The sequence below is a fragment of the Dipodomys spectabilis genome, unplaced genomic scaffold (assembly GCF_019054845.1).
Source record: "Dipodomys spectabilis isolate Male_0828 unplaced genomic scaffold, ASM1905484v1 ptg000175l, whole genome shotgun sequence".
Taxonomy (NCBI): Eukaryota; Metazoa; Chordata; class Mammalia; order Rodentia; family Heteromyidae; genus Dipodomys; species Dipodomys spectabilis.
In genome coordinates, this window is record NW_024870852.1 from 4,178,803 (window position 1) to 4,202,300 (window position 23,498).

The following is a 23,498-nucleotide window of genomic DNA, read 5'->3' on the forward strand; positions in this document are numbered from 1 at the left end:
GGACAGAGCCCAGGCCCAGAGTTCAGGCCCCATGACTGACAAAAAAAAATCAACAATAGAATTATTTGAGTGCCTTATCAGTTATAAATATGAAAGAGTTTATTACACAATAATAAGAGAACATCACTGAAGCTTTGTCTAAGTGACTATTATGATGACATACCCTTATAAACCTCCAAACATCAAAACATCCCAAATATTTATATTGTCTTAAGTTCTATATTGAATGGGAAATCATGAGGAGGGAAGAGACATGGTTAACTATATGGAGACTTTGCCCTGTGTCCTAACAAGTATGCGATCACATAGCCACATACATTCTCACATGTATACCCCCAAAAGATAAAAATATATGCACAGTAAAAGGGGGTTGAGATTTAGAGACCATTCTAAAGCACTCCAGTTTTATTTTCTATTTTGGAAACACAATGTAGCAATTAAATGCACATGCAAATCCATGTAACAAAAATAAAATACAATTGATTTAGAAACAATGAAGAAGATATAAGTAAGTAATTAACTGGATACATTGCTTCTAGTAAACATATATCAAAATCCCTGTTGCTCATTTTCCTCTCAGGTATGCCCATGGAAGATCACCCAGAAGTTTCCAGAAAGCAGGAAAAGTAGAGATGCTCACATCAGATTTTATGCCAGCAGCCCAGACATCTAAGGTTCGTGATAACTGTTCATGATTCTGGCTTCACGCAGTGGTTTCCTAGGGGAGAGACAGAGCATGGAAATGTAGCCTCTTGACTGTTAGGGACAATATTCTCCAGCAGAATTCATCGTATCTAGTAATTAACTAGAAAATTGGCTTCTTTTGTCAGAAACATACCAGGAATGCTGTCCTTTAAATTAAAGATCAAATTTTAAAACCTTGTAGAAGCCGGGTGCTGGTGGCTCATGCCTGTAATCCTAGCTACTCAGGAGGCTGAGATCTGAGGATCATGGTTCAAAGCCAGCCCAAGCAGGAAAGTCCATGAGATTCTTATCTCCAATTAACCACCAGAAAACCTGAAGTGGTGCTGTGGCTCAAGTGGTAGAGAGCTAGTCTTGAGGTAAAGAGCTGAGGGACAGCACCCAGGCCCAGAGTTCAAGCTCCACGACCGACAAAAAAGCCAAACTTGTAGAATAAAATAACGTCCTTTCAGTAAATGATTAAAAAAAAAAGATTTATTCTTTTTGCTAACTAAATTCCCAATATTCCCATTGTTTGCTAAAACAAACACACATTCTCTCTCTCTCTCTCTCTCTCTCTCTCTCTCTCTCACACACACACACACACACACACACACACACACACACACAGAGACACAGACACGGTTATAGGGTCAATGGTTATCTTTATTTTCCTCCTGAAAATGATTGTATTAATTTTTAAACTTTTATATGACAATATATTAAACCATGTGTTCAAAGCCCTTTAGATGTTGTTAATCACAAGTTAACTTATTGTTTAGAAGGTTCCTGCTCTTCCTGCTCATACAAGGTTGCCCATGGCTCATTATAATTAGATATATAATGTATCATTTTTGCCAACAGTTATTTTTAAATATAGGGAATTGATTTATACTAGACCAAATTTTTTTTGTGAGAATACCGTACAGAGAAGTTACAATTATATGGGCAAGATAACGAGTACATTTCTTATCAAGCATTGTTGCCTCCTCTTTGTTTCCCCTTCCCCATCTCTTCCCATACTCCCCCAACCTGCCCCCACCCAATTCTCCCCCCCCACCAAAGTTGTAAAGTTTGTTTTTCGACATAACGACTTGTACATCTCATTGTTGCAATTGTAAAAAATCAGTTCCTTAAATGTTGAAAAATGATTCCGCTTTATGACCTTCATTCTTTTTAAAAAATAATAGCTCATGCTTTATGAAAGTGTTAAGCATATGCTTTTAAATATACTGCTATTTCTCAGGTCTTTACAATAATTAATATCCTTCCATATTTCCTGAGTGGGAGATATGGATGGAGTCCTCTTCATTATATTTATAGTATCAACAAAGAATTAAGCCTCCTCCCAACTGTGGACTTCAAGTATGAAATCTCTCTCTCTTTCTCTCCTTATATTTTCTTCCCTTCTCTCTCTTTTTTTTGGGGGGGTCCGGTCATGGGGCCTGAACTCTGGACCTGGGCACTGTCCCTCAGCTCTTCAGCTCAAGGCTAGCACTCTACCACTTGAGACACAGCACCACTTCTGGCTTTTTTTTCTTTTTGCTTATGTGGTGCTGGGGAATGGAACCCAGGGCCTCATGCATGCAAGGCAAGCGCTCTACCACTGAGCCACCTTCCCAGCCCTTCCTTCTCTCTTTTCTTTCCCTGTCTCTATCTCTTTCCTTAGATATGAAAAAAATATATAAGTTGTTGTCCTAAGCTTCAAATATTTACATCTGAAATGTCCTAATGCTCAAGTATCTCTATGGTATTTAAGAATCCGAGTAAAACCATTAAGGGGCAAAAAGAGGGCAGACATTTTTCATAATTCTTTCAGTTTAAAACATTCTATTGATTAATAATTACTTATATAGGGAACTTCAAAAAGTATAATTTAGTAAAGATATAATCAGTATGGATTTAAAGCAACAAATGTTACTGCTGACCCTCTGTCTTGATTTATTTTTTCCAAAGGAGCTGTTTCTAGTTGACATCTATAAAATTTACCAACAGAATTTATAAAACTTAACCTTCACCATGAAGGAAATGTGTTTCAGCAAAGCGCCTGTTTGTCATTTATAACTTTGGCAGTACCATAGCCATCTGAATTCTATCAAAGGAGACGCCAGGAGCTGACTAACCTTGGCTATCTCTTCCAACTATGTAACAGGCCTTGGTTTGATAAATTCCTTATTGAAGCTTCCACTTAATGAATCTCAAGAAGGCCTAAAAACTCCTTCAGAACTGTGAGTTTCCCACAAAGTATCCATTTCCTTTCTCTGAGCACAGATAATAGGCAATATGAATTTATATTTATGCAAAAGTACAATTTATATATAGATGGCAAATGTTCAATTGTTCTATAACATGGATACTGAAGAACATCTTATAAATGGATTTGTCACAAAATGGTATTATATGTGGGTACTACTGCATATATACCTCTATGTACTGGGTGACTATTTTAGGGAGAATAATAGGACTGAAGAGTTCTATGAGGATTTGTGTAGCTACATCCACACCAAGACCAATTTAGGATCTTGAATCAAGACTTTCAATTAGTTCTCTAAAGGCAATATCTATAACTTCAATGAACCTATCACATTTTTGTCAATTATGTACTGACTAGGGTGAATTAAAAAAATATTGGCAGTCAATATTGCAGTTAACACAGTTAACTATATAGCATATTATAACATATAACATAGTTAACTATATAGTATATTATGGTTAACTATATCATAGTTAACAATGCTTGGATGGCATTCCTATCACTTGAGCCATGCCTGGGGACCTGTTTTTATTGTTGTTATTTTGGGGTATGGAATCTCAATGGACTTTTATGCCCAATCTTACTTCAAACCCATGTCCCCTGGATCTCAGCTTCCAGAGTAGCAAGGAATCCAGACATGAGCTACCAGCATCCAGCTTAATTTAAGAAGTGGAAAATGAGTTCAGTGGTAAAACATGTGTACAGCAAGTATGAGGCCTCAGGTGCAGTCTTCAGAACCAAAGTAAACCAAAATGAAAATAAAGAGAAATAAAGTAACCTAAGATGTGAGTGCCACCAAATAATATCTAGCCACCAAATTTAATTTATACATTTAATTATACATTATGATGGCTTAATGAATATTATTTGTAAGAGCTACAAGGAACACCACAGCTGATTTTAAGTATGTATGGTAGATTGGCTGTGTTAATATCTCAAGTTTTCCACACTTTCTGGAACCTAAACACTCTGTCCTTGACCCAAGGGAGCTTTGAGCTAGTACCTTGATTGTCTACTTTGTTCTTGGATATTTCTGCCATTACCAAAATAATCTTTAGATTTACCTATAGTTCACACATGTAAACTAGATACATGTTTACCCATTGAAATCATGCTAGATCATCCAATTCCCAACTAGCTCTAAAACTGGCATCAGGTAAGTGAATGAGCCTGGTCAAGATCAGCAGCATAGGTACTCTGAACTACAGATTCATGAGAAATAAGTGACAGTTTCAGTCCACTGCGATTGGGAGTAATTTGTTACACAATGTTAAGTAGTACAGCAACTGCTGAGATTACAGTAATGAATTACCAGTTGTGAGTTAAATAAGTGAAAGCCCATAGTAAGGAATGTCTTTGAATATGTGTGAAGAAAATGACCATATTGGCCTTAAAATAGCAAATACTCATGCAACACCTTTCCAGGTTGACAGGAAATTTGTGATAAGACAAAGTTCAAGCAAGATTTACTAATAGGCATTTTTATTGATTGCAATTATAAAGATAATCATGCCTCCTTTTAGCAGTTTTCTGAAAATCTCTGTGATTGAGGTATCGCTCACTGTAATAAAGAAAATAATGGTCACAAACACAAATATTTTTATTTTTAATACTATTTATTTTGAAAAATAATATCTCAAAAAAGCAAACAGAGAAAACATCTTTTGATAACCAATGAATAATCCATATATGTTTAATTTTGTAAAGGTAATAAGAATTAAGGGAATTAAATAAAAATTTTGTATATATAATTCATAGATATTATATATACTCTATAAAATATAACAAATTTTACTTATACATACACAAGTATATATACATATACATAAAATTATATATATATATACACACACATATTACTTATATAATTGGTATATGTGTTCTATTTGGGAAAGCCTGGGTTTTTACAATATTGGGTTACAAAAACTGAAAAGAAGACTGCTCATGTAAATGATAGCTCTCCTCAGTTTAGTAAAATTTTCTAGTATGGTAACAATTGATTTAGTATAATATTACCTATATTAACTTGACTGGAAATGTGTGAATAGCATACAGTTTTGATGTACTACTGAAATTACATTGGAATTTGACTTCTAAAGGAGATCTACTACCAAAGTTTTGTGGCCTCATGCTGGACACACATTTGAGCATTCTGGACTTGTGGTACATTGGTAATCCATAAAGTGGCTTGAAGCCTTAGACCTGGTAACTGGTAATCATGGGGTCTTAAAAATCTAGTTTGGATCTTCCTGTTGTTGCTTCTTGGTTTGAAATGAGCTTTCTTTTGAGAGGTCCTCTACTCTATGGCTGATTCTGCAGATCTATTCTGTGGCTGAAATCCTCCACACTGTCTCTGTGATCAGATTGAATATATGTCTTTCTTTAATCCTCCAGTTATTTGTTGGACCTAGGCCTTCTTTCCAAAAACCTTGTCACTGTCAAAGTAACAAGTTTCATGTATCAAGCTTTTCAACATTTCCAGACTCTTCCTTTCCCTAACTGATCAATGAAACACAAAGAAACATGGAGGAATAGTAGTAATATTTTTCTCCTTTCTCTCCTCTCTATTTCTTCCTTCCTTCCTTCCTTCCTTCCTTGCTTCCTTCCCTCCTTCCTTCCTTCCTTCCTTCCTTCCTTCCTTCCTTCCTTCCTTCCTTCCTTCCTTCCTGTCTCTGTCTGTCTGTCTGTCTGTCTGTCTGTCTGTCTGTCTGTCTGTCTGTCTCTCTCTCTCTCTCTCTCTCTCTCTCTCTCGGCCCACTCTTGGTGGCCCAAGTTGACAAGCTTGACTTTGTATTTGCTAAAGAAATGTCTGTTTTTCCAAGAAGAACTCGCTTCTCATATTTATATTTCCTCATTCCAGCCCTCACTTCCCAAGTCATGTGTGCATTGAAATATTTCAGTAAAAGTGTGTACATGCATGCATGCTCACATGCACACATACACACACACACATATGTTAACAGATGCCTCACTGTATGTTGAGTTAGTTTTATTTTTTCCAACTTCTAGAGAACGATTTAAAACCCTTTGGGAAGATCTAAAAATAGTCAAAATTAGAAGGAAATTGTAGAGAGGACACATCAGAAGTCCAGCAAAAGCTCATGCTGTTGAAAGGTTGCTTCTGTTCTGTCCAGATATTTTCATTACTTTCCTTTTCTATTTTCAAAATGCCTGAAAACCTCAAAGTATCCAAGGCAAGGTATTGATACCTTTTTTTACAGGTAAGGAAGAAGAGACCTTCAATTGTTGGCATATATTCACAGTCACTTAGCTTCAGAAAAATACCTTAGATTGCAAATCCATATCTCCCTTACCCAAAGCCCATGCCCATACATGCTACATTCTGCTACTTAATGTGGTCAAATATGCTGAACTATAAAACATAAACTTTTTAAAATGATAATCCATTTTCATAAGTGCCTTAGTCATACAGTACTAGCTTAATCAAAACCCTTGGCATGTGAAACTCATGGGCGGCCTACTTATGTATATCATTTTATTTGGTTGTTTAATCTTATATAGCATCCTATACACTCATTGTCAACTATCAAACATAAAAAAATTACCAGCAATGAATTCTTTTACCCTTACCTCTCATCTGTTGATACTAATCATCCTGAAACTTCTGTGCATAATTTCCTCTGGTGATTTAATATCTAAAGGCTATTTCCTACACTTGTTTTATTATTTACATAAGATGGCTGACTCTGCAAAGCAGACACTCTGAAAACATTATAGGATGGAATGGGAGAAACCTTAAGTCTCCTTGGCACAGGCCGAAATTTTCTTAATAGAGACCCAGAAGCACAACAAATCAAAGAAAGGTTGGACAAATGGGATTGCATGAAATTGCAGAGCTTCTGCATGGGAAAGGACATAGCTAGCAAGATCAATAGAAAGCCCACGGATTGGGAGAAGATCTTCACTAGCCATACAACAGACAAGGGTCTCAAATCTAAAATATACCTGGAACTCAAAAAATTAAATCCCCCAACAACACATCTTCAAAGAAACAACTGCTCAATAAATAAGTGGGCTAAAGACTTAAGAGAAACTTCTCTGAAGAAGAAAGAAGGATTGTCAATAGACACATGAAGAAATGCTCAACCTCCCTAACCATAAAAGAAATGCAAATCAAAACAACATTGAGATACCACCTCACCCCAGTTAGAATGGCTATAATCAAGAACTCTAATAACAACAGATGCTGGAGGGGATGTGGACAGAAAGGAACCTTACTGCATTGTTGGTGGGAGTGTAAACTTGTTCAACCACTTTGGAAAGCAGTATGGAGGTTCCTCAAAAGATTCCACATAGAGCTCTCCTACCCAGCAATCCCACTTTTGGGCATTTACCCAAATGTTCACAAGCCAGACCACACTAAAGCTACCAGCACAACTATTTTTATTGCAGCATTATTTACCATAGCTAAGATATGGAACCAACCCAGATGTCCCTCAGTAGATGAATGGATCAAAAAAATGTGGTATATATACACAATGGAATTCTATGCCTCCATCAGAAAGAATGACATTGCCCCATTTGTTAGGAAATGGAAAGGCTTGGAAAAAATTATATTAAGTGAAGTAAGCCAGGCCCAAAGAAACATACATCCCATGGTTTCCCTTATTTGCAATAACTAGTATATGTCTGAGTCAAGCAGAAAAGGTCAGAAAAGTTGATGTTAGGGAAATGAACCCTAAGATATGTATTTAAATGTTTTTTTTTCTTTCATGCGATTGTTTCTAACACATTTATAAGATTATTTCTTTGTTGCTTTGTGTGTCCCTCCCCCATGGTATAACCCCTGCTTTCACTGTATTTGATGTTGGTATAATTTGTGGAGGGGAAGGGAAAAAACAAATCGCTTAAATAGAGATACAGGTGGACCCATTGTAGCAATGAGATGTACAAGTCGTTATGTCGAAAACGAACTTTACAACTTTGGTGGAAGGGGGGAGGAGGATTGGGTAGGGAGATGGGGGGAGGATGGGAAGAGATGGGAAGGGGAAACAAAGGAGGAGGCTACAATGCTTGATAAGAAATGTACTCATTATCTTGCCCATGTAATTGTAAGCCCTCTGTACAGTATTTTCACAATAAAAAAAAAAGAAAGAAAGATGGCTGACTCTGGAACACAAGACATGAACTGGGACAATGTCAAGTACTGTCATGTCCCTAGATTCCTTCCCCCACCTATAGAAGCCCTGGTTGTCAAAATCCTTCTACTTCTATGTGCTCCATTCCTAGCAAAAACACATCTGTAGTAATCTTCAAAAATCACTATTCTTGAGAAAAGCTGTAGTCAATAACTGATTGTCACAGAAAAAAAAAAAGTCATTTCTTTGTTTTAAGGTGGGGCCAGCTCTGAGGAGTAAGCTAAACTCCACAGCACTCCTCAGCCAGGCACCACTGGGACATCACGTGAACCTTGTTTTGCTGCTGACCTTTCCTTCCTTTTTCAGCCTCATCCTCACTGGCCTCATGTGGAGCACTCAGTATTGATCACTTTCAAGTGTTCTTTGGTTTGTGGGCTTGTTTCTGGAGCATACAATTTAAAGACCCACATTCTAGATTCAAATTCATTCTCATTTTGAATTAGAATGTCATTCAATGTCAGTTGATTGGCCCTCTGTCATTTGCTGATTTTACTAATAAATCACAGATGAGATTCTTATCTTTATGCATGGTCTTTGTGCCATAAAGAACAAAAAAACCCAAACTGCCAATGGTATCAGGAGAGAAGCCTTATAATCACTACTTCAATGGTGTATTTTTCATTCTTTGATAAGTGTTTCGTTGCTGCTAGACAATTATTGGGGTTCATTACAATTTGTATATGATTGAAATAGTAGATTTAAACCAATGAGATATAAATCACAGGATGTGAGTAATATCATTGACAGATTTACAATACATTTATGGCTCACTTTTCCCCTGTTTATCCTTCAGAAACATAGTAAAGTAATCATGGAAACATAATGATAACAGAACTAAATAAAAAGAGGAGCTACTGTCCTTTTTATTCATCAGATTAAGTATCACAATGTAAAATCCCATAAGATCTGATGATATTTCACTTTTAAGACTGACCTAGGCAACAAATGTTGAAGGGTAAGTGGAGGTTTGGAATGAGATTTTCTTCTGTTGTTTGTGTTTCCCCTGAATATGTAAAACTGGCCACAGAACAAAGACACAACAAATGACATAAAATAATTTTTAATTTTCAAAAGCAGTGTCTGTTTTGGATTTTATTCTTTCCATAAATTTGAGAATGGGCTATAAATTATGGATAATTGAAACTAATTTAATGAAGACTGTTTTCCTCTCTGTTCAGAAGAGTTGCTATACCCATGAGGGTCATAATGCCTGCTCTCAATCTCATCTCCTTTTCACATTCACAGCACAGATGTCTCATTTTTCCTGTGCTTGTTTCTCCTTAGCTATAGCTTAAGAGGAAAGGGATGGTTTCTACATCCAGATTCAGCAGGTTTCAGAGTTTCTCACCTTCTCCATTTCATTTTCCATGCAATGGAAAACTAATAATAGCAACTTGAAAAACCAAAACACTGGGAAGCACTTAAACAATTTTCTTTAAATAGGTTATGCTCATAAAAATTACTAATATTTGAAACTGTTGCTTCATAATTTGATAGAGATTTATGTCAAAGCTAGAGAGATACCATTCCAATATGTGTGCAGGGATTTTAAATCAAGGTCCCATGATGTTATTGTTTTCTTGTTTTTTATGGTGGGAGGTTGTGAAGGGCTGGCCGGTACTGGAACTTGAATTCGGAGCTATGAACTTTCACTCCTTTATTTTGCTTGTGGCTCCTCCTTCCATTTCAAGATTTTTGCTGGTATATTGGAAAGAAGAATCTTGAAAATAATGTCAGCCCAGGCTGGCTTCAAGCCATGATTGTCCAGGTCTCAGCCTCCTGAGTAGTTAGGATTACAGATCTGAGACACCAATGCCCAGTGACATGAGTCCACTTTCTGATAGGCATATGCTTGATATTCCAGGGACAAGAAAAAAAATCATACCTCTTTTTATAGCTCATCTCTTCACTCCTTTTGAAGACACAGAATCATATAAATCTCGGTCACTTTAATGGGCCATCCACTTTTTGTCACTGTGCAAGCTTATAACTACCCTTGTATATACTTAAGATAAGGGAACTGCAAAATGCTGGTTATAGAGTAACTTGGAAGCGTTATTCTATAAATAAGTATAACTTGGGAGATATGATTTTATGGATTTAAAAGAGGGAAACTTTAAAGTTCATTATATTGCTTTTTTAATAAAGTCATTAGTTTTTAGAAAATCATTGAAAAGTTGTTATTCTAAGACTGGCTCTTGTCTAATAGTTATGGAATCCAGAATCCATAAGTCATAATTAACTATAATCAGTGAAAGGTATTTTCTCACATATCCCTGTAATACCTTCTGCCTTTATTTTATTTATATTATCCTAATTTTAACATGGGATGAAGGAGTTACTACCATTTCACACACTCAAAGTATAAATAATAAATGCTACTAGACATAATCAGAGATCATTCTTGTAAAATCTGATTTGTGATTCTCCCTAGGAACCCATTGGCTAAGAAAATGAAGATTCAATAAAATGATTCTCTTAGTTGTCTCTCTGCCGTCACCAATTACAGAATGCATTTTCTTTGGCTATTGTATTCCATACAAAATAAATTCTTCTTTTCAGATATTTTTACATTTTATTGTGTTTTTCTCCATTTTGTTTAATAAATTTAATTATTGTGGTGGTGAGGATTTAATCCAGGGCCTCATATATTTAGGCAAGTACTCTACAAGTAAGCTTTATCCCCAGCCTGTTACATTTAAAAATCACATTTAGTTGGCTTCAATTTAATTAAATTGTCCTATTATGAAACATAACATATAACATAAAACATAACATTATTTTAAGTGTTGGGGTGAGGATAAAGTTTGGCCTAAGTGTCTTCAGAGAAAATTGATAGATCTGTGGTTTAGTGGAAAATCTGCCATTGAATAGCACTGTCTCTAGTCATTCTTGTCACTTAACATGTGCATACATTCATACATTGCAGTGATGGTCAGAGATGAGCCTTAGCAATTACATGTAACTCATCTGTATTTGTTTGAGATCCTGTGTTAGCAGATTCTGAGAGAATTATTTAAGAAGTTGACTTGGGAAGTGGTCCAAGAGGAACAATAATGGAGCAGGAAGTAAGATTAGGTGAGAAGGAAGCTAATACCAGGAAAGTTATCAAGCAGGTCGCCACTGCTGGACTCTAGAGCATTCTGGGAGCCAGTGTAGAACACACATATAAGATTTATGCTCTCAGAAGCAACTTGATGTAAGACTCACCCTCCAACCTCCAATCAAAAGCCCATAACCCTCTCTAATGATGCTTCAACATGTGATTATTGTTGAGTCACAAATTACAACTGGAAATACAATGAGCTTAAAGGAGTTATAAACTATTGAATACCTTTTCAATAAGTTCCATCAAACAAGATTTTCACATAATAAGGAAGATTTCAATTCATAAAATCCAAGACATGCTCAAAATGTTCATGCTTCCGTATATTTTCTGACACTTTAAACAACATATGCAATCAACTTGAATTTAAAAAATAGTGGAAACTCCGGTCACGTGACTTTTACTTAGAAGCAATACCACAATGTCGCCCATTTCTACTACACTCTTTGGTGGTTTATTTTTAAAGAGGTTTGTTTACAACTTGCAGTGTTCAGTAAAGTGAGAAGTAAATTTGGAACTTCAGCAAAGTGAAAAATAAATTTTGAGCTACAGTAGAGTAAGAAATAAACTTTGACCTTCAGTAGAGTAAAAAATAACCTCTCATTTCTTTAAGCAAGCACATGTAATATTTCCCATTCTCTTATCACATTCAGACATAGTATGCCTGTAATCTATATAATGTGGAGTTGAAAATAACAGTATATGCAAAGTATCCTAATTACATGGTTTTTTAAAAATAAGCTCATGCAACAAATACAAAACATTGGAGGGATTGTCTATTAAAAATTTCAAGATCAAATCTGAAAGTTGGAAAAGATTATGTATTGAATACAGGACTCACACTAAAATATGGATATAAATGCCTTCCATCTGGAGCATGTTGAAGAGGAAGTTTTTCATGCATAATGATTTTTACAACCTACCTTATTTGTTATTTTCTTTTATGATTTTTTCACTACTAGAGCCTTTTCTAAAGAAACTAGCTGGTGCTGTGAAAAATATAAATCTTAATTTTTTTCATTAATGGTTCTGTTTAAAAATATGCAATCTCATGAATTCCTGTAGATATTTATCATTCTTCATGTTCTCTTTAAGGAAAAAGAAATATTTCAAGTCATTTGTAAAATCTATGAATATAGAGGAACAGGACCTTATTGAACACATAATGTCCTTTCAAAGTGAGGATTCTCTTCCTAAATTCCAGACTTTTTTTATTGTAAAGTTACTGTCAGGGGAGTTACAGTTACATGAGTAAGGTAATGAGTACATTTCCTATTGAACATTTTACCACCTCCTTTGTTTTTCCCCTACCATCCCTTCCCTCCCTCCCCAACTTTGCCCTCCCCGCCACCCTGAAGTTGTAAAATTTGTTTTCCCCATAGTATCTTGTACATCTCATTGTTACAATGGGTCAACCTGAATCCTTATTTTGGCATATTGTTATTTCCTTTCTTCTTCCCAAATTAGAAAAATGTATACAAGATGCAGGGTACCAGAATCAAATACAGTGAAAACAGGGGTTATACCATGGGGGAAGAACATAAAAAGAAACAAAACATCACATAGTATATCAAAAATATCAGCAAGAAAGATCAAACTTCTGTGTCCTTATCTTGGGGTTCATTTCACTTAGCATCATCTTATATGATCACATGTACATAACTTTTGACCTTTACTGTTTGTCTGATAAGATTATCCTAGATGTATACTAGTTATTGCAAATAAGGTAAACCATGGGACCTATGTTTCTTTGGGTCTGGCTTACTCCATTTAATATAATTGTTTTTCCAAGTCTTTCCATTTGCTAATAAATGGAGCAGTGTCATTCTTTCTGATAGAGGCATATAATTCATATATATATATATATCTATATATCTGTATATAGATATATATATAGATATAGATATATATATATCACATTTTCTTGATCCATTCATCTACTTAGGGGTATCTGGGTTTGTTCCATATCTTAGCTATGGTAAATAATGCTGGTAGCTTTAGTATGGTCTTGTCTGTGATTGTTTGGGATTGCTGAGTCATAGGGGAGCTCTATGGGTAGTCTTTTGAAGAACCTCCATACTTCTTTCCAAAGTGATTGAACAAGTTTATACTCCCACCAACAAAATTCTTTCAGATAGATATTTTGAAATCTTTGCTTTATTTCAGTGCAAGTTTAGAATTGCAAGCAATGAATCTATGTGTGGGTCTTGATGTCTTTCAGGATTTATCTAACTGAAGTGAAAAATAATTTTATTCAAACACTCATCAAATAATTAACAATAACAATGAGTTTTCAAAGGAAGATTTATAATACAGAGGGGTTATATTAAGATCAAAACATGTCCAAATATGATTTTTTCCAAATAAGTTTTTAGTAATATAACAACAGTATGTATTTTATGTTTTGATGATGAGTTGAGGGAAGAAAAGAACATATTTTCTTTGAACCCTGGGTATTTTCTAGGACTAGAATAAAATACTAGTGAATTTTAACAATGTGAGCCAACATTATCTAAGGGAGTTTCACACAATCACAAGATTCCTTAATGTCTTCTAGTTTATGATTTTAATTGTATCAGTGCCCAGATCCAAATTTGAAAGAAAAAAGTCACAGTTAAAAGCTATGAGATGATTTATCTAAAAATGCATGATTTACCTTTTCACAATGCAGATCCCTGAGAACAGGATCTATGCTTAAGAAATAAAGAAACAGATTGAAATAAAGTAGCAAAAATGAGCCAAAACCTATTAATACAATGAGTACATCCAAATTTCAGCAGTGACAGCAGAGCTAGTTCACTTGGAGGTTAGCTAAATAATTATTTTAAGGACTCACTGTCCTTTCTGGGAAAATGAACTGCAATGTCAAAAGCTCTTATGATGTGAAAAATTAGAACAGTTATGAACATGAATTAATATCTATTCACTTAACTGAATTACAGAAGGCACATTAAATGTTTATGTAGCATTTTACAGTTAGCAGAGTTGTCCTGAAATCATACCATTTATCTCTATCAGACAGGTATGTCATGGCCTATTTCAACTGTCAACAGTCATTTAGGTTGCTTATTACACTTGTACATAGTTTAGCTTTACTTGTCTTTGACAAGAGAGGCAGAAAATGAGTAGAGAACTGGCAGTGAGTTGAGAACGGGGTATTATTTTAGGATAACAATTAAAAATAACTTGGATAATTGAGGCTTGGGATTTATTGAGTGCTCTACTATATCCCATTGAATCTGAAATATTATAAAGATTATAAACAAATATCTTGACAAGAGCCAATAGTTCATACATATAATCCTAGGTACTCAGGAGTCTGAGAGCTAGATAATCATGGTTCAAAGGCAGCCTGGGTAGAAAACTCTGCAAGATTCATTCTCCAATGTAGCCAGTAAAAATAAGTGGCAGAAGACTTGTAAAATGAATCAAGGCCTTTAGTTCAAACTTTAAAACATCAAGAAAAAACATATTTCAACTGAATTAATTACAGTGAATCATCATAATACAGAATTGATCAAAGAAGAAGTTGAAATGACAACCCATTCACAAGATCTTTTTTTCTAATTATATTAAAATATAGATGTAGGTTAATTATTATGATATCTCTTAATTACTCTCTGATTATACTGCTAATGATTCTTTATTTGGATTAAATTGGAATGACAATGCCTAGAGGAGAATATAGATACATTAGAAATGTAGGCATTATATTGAATCTGTTTTCATAAATTACATAATCCACACAAGCATCTCAATGTACTGTTTGGTTACTCACCTTGTTTGCCATCCAATGGTGGTGACTGTTTATCTCTGTTCCTATCTCTGATATATCTTTTTTTTCCTTCACAAATGCTTTAGGCATAGTCAAAATTGCTTTGCTTTCTGAGTTTCAATAGTTTTAATTACTATCAGTATTAAAGTTAGCAATTTTGAGAAAATTGAACATCAGGAAGGCCCAGACTGTACTCACATTTCTAAAGCTGGTCTCTATCCATCCAGGCCTATCAATATTTTCTAGAAATAGAAAATACTAAGTATTAGTCTAGAATCCTCATTGCCATCTTTAACCACATTCAAGTCCTTATTTCTAGCAGGTCAGTATGTTTTATAAACTCTGTTCCAAAACATATTTCAAATAAATCATCTCTATTTCTTTATTATCACCTAAGCTTGACTCTCATAATTATCAGTTCTTTTCTTGCTCTTGACCTTAAGACCACTTCATTCATAATTTTTAAAATTACCTTCCCAGAATATGGACATGTCATTTATTTTCTTTTCTTTTTATGCCAGTCCTAGTCTTGAACTCAGGGCTTGTGTGCTGTCCATGAGTTTTTGTGCTCACAGATAGCTCTCTAGTACTTGAGCCACAGATCTACTTCTGGCTTTTTGGTGATTAATTGAAAATAAGACTCTCATGGACTTTTCTACCTGGGCTGGCTTTGAACCAGCATCCTCACATCTCAGCTTTCTGAGTAGCTAGGATTATAGGCATGAGCCACCTGCACTCAGCTTGGATATATCAAACCCGATTCAGTATGATAGTCAAGATTCATGATAATCTAGACCCTTTATAACTTCATAGTCTATGTCCTTCTACCATACACTTCTATTCCCAGACCTCATGATTCCCTGCACATTGCAACTGCATTCTCTTGTAAGCTCGCTGGTGACTTCTATTTAGTATATCCTACCAACACTTTAAATTTGAGGTCAGATGCAAAATTCTGGTATTACCATTCTACCATGTTGAATTATGCTTCTATCTGTTCATCAATTTGGCTTAATATGGTCCAAACTCTACTTAATTGCTCATTTGACACTTAATGGTAATAATTGTAAAAACAGTCTTCAGATGACCAATTGTACCTTGTGCATGGTTTCATGAACTGAAGCTGAAAATACCTTGTTCAAATGAGATATGTCCATAATAAAAAGCTTGACTTTCACTAATTATCCATTCTTTTCTTGAAAAAATAAATTAGGGCTTTTATACTCTCAACCTTAATGCTCATATATCCATAATATGTATGCTTTCTAAAATTATTTTCCCAGAATATGGATATGTCATATCTTTTCTTTTTTCTTTCTTTTTTATTATAAAGATCGTAGAAGCTATTAAAGGCAAGTATTGACTTAATATAATCATTTTCACTCTTACATTAATGCTTAAGACTACATTTGTAATTTAAAATAAAAATAGTGCAGCTTTTGAAGTTGTTCTGACTAGTTTGTTTCTGCTCCAATGCCATTTTTTCTATTGGTTCTATTAATATGATCCATGTTTTCTTAATTTCTTCTTGGCAATGCCTTTGGATTTCATCTTGAAAAGGAATATTTAGTACCAAATATCAGCATCATCATTTTTAGTTTTGTGTTAAAGATAATAATGCACAATATTAATTGAAATCTTATTGAAATCTTTCATGCAGTTGTTCTCTACCATGGTGTGGGTTCTATAATTAACCCCATTTATATTTTCACAATCTCTATTCAGAATGATTTGTAAGCTATTTTGCATGTATAAATATTTAATTGCCAGTAGAAACAAGGTGCAAAACTAATCATCAAGGGAACATAAATTAATACCACAAATCTTCATGCCTCTAGATAGAATAACTTAAAAATAACAGTCAATATCATTTATCTGAAATAGACCAGTAGAAATACTCATGCAGTGCAAATGGTGGGAAAGTTTGGTAAATCATTCTGGAAATTTGTTCAAAGTCTACTAAGACTAATATGATATATATATATTTTTTTGGGTCCGGTCATGGGGCCTGAACTCTGGGCCTGGGCGCTGTCCCTCAGCTCTTCAGCTCAAGGCTAGCGCTCTACCACTTGAGCCACAGCGCCACTTCCGGCTTTTTTCTTTTTGCTTATGTGGTGCTGAGGAATCGAACCCAGGGCCTCAGGCATGCAAGGCAAGCGCTCTACCACTGAGCCACCTTCCCAGCCCGATATATATTCTTTAACCCAGCAATTCAATTCCTAAATTTCCACAAAAGTAAGCATATACATTCACCAAAGGAAATAAGAATATTCATAACAGCAGGCCAAGCTGAAGAATACTATTAGTCACAACATTATATTATGTGGTATTGACAACATAATTCACATCCAGTAAAGGCAATGAACAAAGTAAATCCCATATAGCAACATATCTAGATCTTATAAATACAATGATCAACGAGAGAAATTGGATGCAAAAAAAAATCTATGTTTGCAAAATAACTTTTTTGGCCAATATAATATCCCAAGTTAGGTCTCCAATAACAGAATCACAGGAAGGCAGGTATGACTTAGGTCATTAAAAAAGTAAAAAGAAAAAAACAAGAGAAATGTAAGAGTGCATAAATGGCTGAGTAGCTAGGTTATATTAGGCAGCAAAAGTTATTTCAAGAGCATGATATTGTGAAGATCATTCTAGATTCAAAAGAACACATACCGCAATTCATATTTTAATTTGTATTTTTAAAGCTATGTACACATATATGTGTGTATTTGATACACATTTCACAAATTATGTACATATTTGATTAATTATTTGCAGTTAATTTTATGGGTAATTGTTTATGCGCACTAGTTTAAAGAATAATGAAAATGAAGGAATCTTGTTTATAGTAAGTCACTGTGCACATATATTAATGCAGAGAAATAAGTGTATATTTTATGTTAATAGTCTAGTTGACACTTGAGAAGTGTCTAGTTGTCTAGCTGATGAGGACATTGCTGAATAGTGATTAAGGAATTAGCATTAAAATATAACTAACTATGGTGTGAAAGTATAAAGGAAAACAGGAGGAAAAAAATGTGAATCTAAATCAATATTTCCAGGTTGGGGATGTAGCTTAATGGTAGAACTTTTGCTTAGTATGTACAAGTTCTGGGTACAGACCCCAGCATTGAAAAAATAAGTAAGTAACCAAATTGATGTGTTTTTTTTTTCAATTGGCATTTCCAGTCAGGAAAGAAGTAGTATAAAAGGAAAAAGACTAGAATTAACTAAGTAAATAAAACATACAGCTTGATGCTTCAAGACTATAAAATTCTTTTCATTTTCTATTATTTTTCTTCTTTCCAGAAACTCTGGCTGTCACAAAGCAAAACCAGAAAAAGATTAGTATTAACTCATACACCATAGCTTAACCCTAATTTTTGGAGGGGAAAGGATTCTTGCCTTTAAATATTTGAAGCTATGAGAAAGGAAAATGTATTGTTTGAATTAAATTTGGTATGCATTGGCATTACTTGGAGTGATTTTTGAGAGCTATTTAACCAAGGAGAAAGATTGGTGCATTGACAGAGAAATTAGAGAATTGTGCAGGCACATTATGCTGAGCTGGCGGTGAGATGTCTGTGGCACACCTGTGTTATGCCAAATGATGTATAGCAGAATGAGAAAATCAGGGAAGCAGTATTGTTTTCGGTTGTGTAAAAGGCTAAGGGTCATGGAACAATGCTGACACATGCTCATTTTTAATGGATTTTAAATTAGTTTTAAACTACTGAAATCTTGCACAGCATGTTCAGTGACTTATTCTGCGTGATTGCAAAGAGGGAGCTGGATAATGGCGGGGGGGACAAAATGTCCATGTTTTCTGCAGGCTGCTTCCTTCTGTCCTTGCATGATCGCGGTCATCCTTAGGACTGAGACTTGAAAGTGAGCCTAACAAGGTGCTCTGTCTTTTGTTCCAAAAGTTGTTGCAATTTTTAGAAGTTAAACATTGGGATAATTCTTTGGTCATCTGATAGGAGGCCAAATATTTCTACTTTAAAAAAAAAAACAAACAGGAGCAATTGCATCAAATCAGAAGTAATTTTGTGGGGAAATGATGACTTAAAAAGAGAGATCACTGTGCTCCGCAAAGTTGCAAGATTCCTATTGAACTGATCTCTCAATTTTGCTAAAAAGAATCCCAGGATGGCATGCAAATGTGAAGGGAATTAGGAAATAATAAATTGTGACAAGATTCATTGTTATGCTTTTTCTGCGATTTCAAAAAAAATTATCTGTTGAAATCAACCCAATTGTCTCCTTGACAGAACACCAGATAATGCAAAACATAAAGCATTCATATGATGGGAGTACTACTCTGCAGTAAAAGGGAATGAGCTACTCATAAACACCACAACACAAATGAGTCTCTATTATGACAAGCGCAAAATACCAAACACAAAAAGTTACATGCTGCATCATTCTATATGTATGGCCTTCTGGAAAATTCTACATAGTAGGGGGGAAATGAGAACGGTAATTGACATAGGCTATGGGTGTATGAAAGGAACTCACTAGAAAAGCGTACTAAGGAATTATGTGAAGTAATATCATTGTTCTATATCTTATTGTGTCAAGGTCATGTAACTATGAGTATACCTTTATATCATATTTTGCTGAATTTCACAAAAGGGCATAGCAAAGGATGGTAAATAATTGATCTTAGCTGAAAACCACATTACTTTCTAAGTTTTGTTAAAGAATAGCAAAACCCTCTTTTCTCCTCCTTTTATGCTGGTACTGGGGCTTGAACTTAAGAACTCTCCTCTGAATGCCAAAGTCTAATGTTGCTGCCCATTCTCTTTATTTTCTATATTCTCTTTTCAAGTCAATGTAGAATATCCTTAACCTTTCAGCTTCACCAAGGAAAGACAATCTGATGAGCTGATCTTGGATCAATCTTGAAAACATGTAGCAAACTGGTATCAATACCAGCAAAGTGAGAACTTTCCATATCCTTTCTTCTCCCTGCCTTTTAATGTCAAGTGGGACCTAAAACCATGATCATCAAAGGGGCATGAGATGAGAAGAGCTAAAAGGAACTAGTAGAAACCTACCACATCTCCAAAAAGTCTAGAAATGTCACTCAATGTAGCACAGAGCTGGAGTAGAAGGGAAGAAACCTTGTTTTAGAAGAAACGTTGGCATTTTTGTTAAACTCTTGGACTAAAGTGAGAGAGTGTTTCTGATTTAACATAAATAAAAGAGAGAAGAATTATGGGTTCTACGAAGGTTTTTAGTGGCCCTCACTATAACCTCTCCTTTTCCTATCCCTGGATTTCCTTGAGATCAGCATCTCTTATGAGATTCCTATGATGTCTGCACACATCGATGCAATGGATGTTGATATTTTTCATACTATATTGCTCATTTTCCTTTTCTCCTTTATCCCCTTAAGCCATACCATAGTAAGGGTCGTGTTTTATGTACATATGTGTGTATATATGTCCATACATATATGTTCATAAATATATATCCATGAATATGTACCTTGACATCTAGTTTCCACAAATGAATAAAAATATATCTGGATCTTTGACTTGGCTTAGCTTACTCAATATGATGTACTTGTTTTCCACCCAGTGAAGTAGTAGATTGCTTTGGGTAGTTTGGCCATTTTCAGAATATTAATTATGACAATTCATGAGCATGAGAGGTCTTTCCCTCTTCTACTGTCTGCGTGAAATTCTTTCTTCAAGAGTTTATGATTTTGATGTTAGAAGTTTTTTACCTCCATGGTTAATACCTAGGTATTTTGTTGTTTTAAGGCTAATTAATGAAGCTAATATCCTAATTTCTTTCTTGGCTTGCTAAATTTTTGTATATAGTAAAGCTACTTATTTGTAAGTGTTGATTTCATATCCTTCTCTGTTTCTGGATGAACATTTCTGATTTAGAAATCTTTTAGGGTAATCACTTTTGGGCATTTACCCTAATGTTTACAAAAAAGACCACACTAAAGCTACCAGCACAACTATGTTTATTGCAGCATTATTTACCATAGCTAAGATATGGAACCAACCCAGATGCTCCTCAGTAGATGAATGGATCAAGAAAATGTGGTATATATACACAATGGAATTCTATGCCTCCATCAGAAAGAAAGACATTTCCCCATTTATTAGGAAATGGAAAGGCTTGGAAAAAATTATATTAAGTGAAGTAAGCCAGGCCCAAAGAAACATAGGTCCCATGGTTTCCCTTATTTGCAATATCTAGTATAGGTATAAGTCAAGCGGAAAAGGTCAGATAATGTGATGTTAGGAAAACGAACCCTTAAATATGTATTTTAATGTTTTTGTTTCTTTCATGCATGTGTTTCTAACGCATTTATAAGATTATTTCTTTGTTGCTTTGTATGTCCCTCCCCCACAGTGTAACCCCCGCTTTCACTATATTTGATGTCAGCATAACATGCGGAGGAGATGGGGACAAACAAGTCGTTTAAGGATTCAGGTGGACCTGTTGCAACAATGAGAAGTACAAAATGTCATGTCAAAACCAGCTTTACAATGTCGGTGTGGGGGGGGGGGGGTATGATTTCGTGGGGGGAGGGGGGAGGCTGGGAAGGGAGGTGAAGGGTAAACAAAGGAGGAGGCTGCAATGCTTGGTAAGAAATGTATGCATTATCCTGCCCATGTAATTGTAACCCCTCTGTACAGTATGTTCTCAAATAAAATAAAATAAAATTTAAAAAAAAAAAAAAGAAAGAAATCTTTTAGGGTAATGCAAATAATGATAATTTAAATTCTTACGTCCCCATTTGAGTCCCTGTACCTTTTTCTCCTGTTTTCCTGTTCTAGTTAGAAATTCTAGTACAATATAGATTAAGAGCGAAGATAGTGAACTCCCTTGTCTTGTTCTTGACTTTAGAGAAATTGATTAAGGGGATTTGTTTTTTTTTTCTCATTTAATATAATGCCCATTTGCTTATCATATATAGCCTTTATTTTGATGAGGTAAATTCATTTTGTCCCCTAGCTACTTCAGAGCTTTTATCACAAAAGAATGTTGAATTTTTCAAAGGCTCTTTATGTGTCAAGTGAGATGATCATATGATTTTTGTTCTTGATCATGTTCTTGATCATGGCATAAGCCATGTATTACATCTACTAATTTACATTAATTGAACCATCCTTGCATTCTTTGATGTAATCAACATTGTCATGGTGTATGATCTTTTAGTAGTGTTCAATTTGGTTTGCAAGAATTTTATTGAGAATTTTTAATTTAGTATCTATATTTATCAAAGATAATTTATAATTCATTCTTTGTTGTGCCTTTGACCAGTTTGGAATTAGTATAGTAATAGTTTCATAGAATGGTAACATTCTTCACTTTTCAATTTCATGGAAGAGTTTGAGGAATATTGATGTTCTGTAAAGATTTGATAGGATTTAGCAATAAAGCTACCTATACATTTTTTTTTTGTGGATTTTGTTATTGCACTGAATATATAGTATTGTGTGTGGAGAATTGAAATTTTACCATATTAAATTTTTTGAAATGTTTTTTATTATCTTTAAGAAGTTGTACAAAGGAGTTGCCTTTTAACAGTTAATGAATATAGTGCATCTTGATCAATATCTACCCTTTCAACATTCTCACTCACCCCTCCCAAGCCACCTCTTCCATCACTTTTCTTAATTTTCATTGTTTTTCTGATTTAACAAAGCAACTTATGTATACAATGTACCTTCACTCTGCTTCAACCTACCCTTTCCCTTGTTTTTCTCAACTCTGTGGTATATAGGATGAATTTCCGCCTGCATTCTTCCTCCTCCCCTTCTCATATAAGGCTTTTTCATGAAGTACCATATTCAATCAGAACAAGTCGATATAATTTCATATACTTGTTCTTGGATATCTTCCACAAATCTCTTGATAGGCTTATTAGGTATTTTAGAGTGGTTATAGCTGTTATTTGAAATTTGTAGGCTAATCTTATATTTGGACATCTTGATAACTTCTCTTTTTAGGGCACAATTTTGTAGTTTATGTTCTTAGACTATTTTGGCCTGCTGATATGATTTATAAACCATAACAGTTTTGTCATTTCTTTCTTAATCAATGTACTTTTCTTGACTTACTATATTGGCTTTGATCATACAGAAAGTGACAATGATAGCAGCTTTCTTTTTCTTGTTCAAGATTTTAACAGGAATTTCTGAGCTATTATATCTTTTCCATGGGAATTTCTTATAGATGTAAAATATCTTCTTAAGGCTATGACTACAGAGTGAATCATCCTAAAGAAAAGTGAAATGAGTAAAGTGATGTGAAGCAGAAGTCACAGGGAGATTGATGGGCCTGATCACTTTGCACAGGTGGCTTTTGCCAAAAAAAAAAAAAAAAAGATTTTTCTGGGAAACACAAGGAAACTGTCTAACCATGAATGAACAAGTAAATAAGAAGATGTAAATGGATTCAATTACAAGGCATAAAGTTCTTTTGGAAACAAAACCAAATGATTTTAAAGTTTGTGACTTAAGAGATAATATTGAAAAGAAAAGCAGA

At 34.7% G+C, this 23,498-nt stretch overlaps 1 long non-coding RNA gene across 2 annotated transcripts in view; it reads right to left on the reverse strand.

Annotated features, from left to right (window-relative positions):
* Positions 1-382: 382 nt before the first annotated feature.
* Positions 383-23,498, reverse strand: part of LOC122120458 — a 50,595-nt gene continuing 27,479 nt past the window's right edge. The window contains exons 3-4 of one of the 2 annotated variants that reach the window (XR_006149697.1): positions 15,174-15,217; positions 383-718 (exon numbers count right to left, since the gene is read on the reverse strand). This is a non-coding gene — a long non-coding RNA (uncharacterized LOC122120458). The remainder of the gene's footprint in view (positions 719-15,173; positions 15,218-23,498) is intronic. The other variant, XR_006149696.1, reaches the window with a different exon arrangement.